Below are 2,138 nucleotides of genomic sequence, written 5' to 3' on the forward strand. Positions count from 1 at the left end.
TGCATGAATTTTATATGGCTGTTGCCCAGCAGGATCAGTCTAAGGATGCTGGAGGGTAGTCTCCAATTATCCTCTTTTAACCCCTCGGCTAAGAACTGGACCTCTTTTTGGACTATGCCACTATTCCTGACTGCAAAATTCTTCAAAATTCTGAAGATGAATCTGGCATCTGAAGGGTACTATCTGAGGGTAAGGGTGAGCCGATCCACCATTACTCGAAGGGTGTTGCCACGATCCATCACCAAGCTTTCAATCAAGCAGTAGATGGCTTTCCTAAGGGCACTGTCACTATCCTTTAGAGCCATGTACAACAGCTCTAACTAAAGCGCGTCTAATTAGACAGTGTCAGCCATAAGCCTTACAGCCTTGAGTGCTTCAAGCCTGACCTCAGGGTACTAATCGTTGGACATGAAGAAGATCAGTGATTTCAGGCTGCCAAATGGGAGCAATCCTTTCAGACGAATGATAGACCGAATAGCCATTTGTCTCACTTCATAGCTCTCATCTTACAGTAGGCTTAGAAAGACCCCTGCTGAAGTGTCTGGTAATTGTCCTAGCTTTTCCTTTGAGACAAGGATATTCAGTTTGTCCTTTAGGGGATGCAAATCAGCTGACAGGAATACCTTCAAAGCATTTATCTTTACGGCCTTGTGATTGCTGCGTAGAAGCCTGGTCAGGTCTTGGAGATTGTCCTTCAAGCTGGGGGTGGTCAATAAAGCTGAGATGAGCTGGTTATGCTGATGAATTGGATGAGTTGAGTTAGACAGAGCTTAAAGAAAGACTGGTCTAAGTATTTGGAGAAGAGGCTCAGGGTGACTTAATTTGCTGAGCAGGTTTTCGAGTGCTGCGTATTTGTGATGAAGGGAAGTTTTACCTGCTTGGAAGAGATCATCGGCTAGCAGTTGAGCCAGTTAGCAACCATCGAGAGCCAGCTTCTACATTTGATCAGAAAATAATCACAAAAATGAGAGTTACCACCAGGATGACGAGAAGAAGCTGCATCACTCCCATGTTCTTGAGCACCACGTTGCGCAGTTGCTGGGTAGTGACAGATAGCAGATCAGACCCTGCATTAACCTTGCGAAGTGCCGCCTAGCGCCTTGACTGTTCAGTAGTGAGGTAACTACCGATCGCAGTACCAAGGTTGCGCATTTCATTTGCTTCTTTCGTGAGCGTGTCAATTTCTTAATCGATCATTAAATATCAACTAAAGCGCTTGGTCTAGCTAATCACTTTGTAGTAGTCCAGCTCATGGTCGATCAAGCGAGCCTTAAACTTCTGTGACACCTCTGCTGCACTTCTTGGAGGAGCATTCCCTTCTTGTAGTGATTGGTATTCCTCGGAAATCAGGGGGTTGGACACACGCTCTTGCAGCTTGTAGTAGGGGTTGCTTTTAGTATACCTTCGTCTCATGGCAGGAATTTAAGGTAATTTTAGACGGTTCTTGGCTCTGGTGAGATCTGCTTCAGCCCAACCCCAACCCCAACCCCAACCCCAACCCCAACCCCAACCCCAACCCCAACCCCAACCCCAACCCCAACCCCAACCCCAACCCCAACCCCAACCCCAACCCCAACCCCAACCCCAACCCCAACCCCGGTTAAGGTTGTACCTGGTCCTGCCCATTTCTTCATTCATAATTTTTCAACTATCATTCGTTTCATTTTGTGTGCTTTTGATAGAACACCATCACGTTGTGTGGCACGTCAGTCTGGCCCTTTGACACCTGATTTTTTATGAACTCGGGGATCATACCCATCAAATCACTATCAGAAATGTAGGTCACTCGGATCATCCCATCCTCTAGTTTTTATATTATATACCCTCCTAATTCGACATGCATGCGCACAGTTCCCTTTGCAGACTAAACGTGTTAGTCAAAGCTCCGTGAAAAAAAGTACATTTTTTCACCCTCAAATTTGTGAGTTGTGGCAGTGACAATATCCCTTGAGGCAACTGGCCAGATCCCTTTAAAGCCCATATGTTTGATACTGTAGCCATCAGCCTCTCTGACCTTTCGGTCAAATTCGCACATAGAGTCTAGATCAGTATTGTTCTTTTTCTTATCATCAAGCATGAACTAGCAGAACTCTTTAAAATCAGCTTTGAATTCGATGACTCCTTTGGTCATGAGACGG

The sequence above is a fragment of the Lipophrys pholis genome (genome assembly GCF_963383615.2).
Source record: "Lipophrys pholis genome assembly, contig: SCAFFOLD_209, whole genome shotgun sequence".
Taxonomy (NCBI): domain Eukaryota; kingdom Metazoa; phylum Chordata; class Actinopteri; order Blenniiformes; family Blenniidae; genus Lipophrys; species Lipophrys pholis.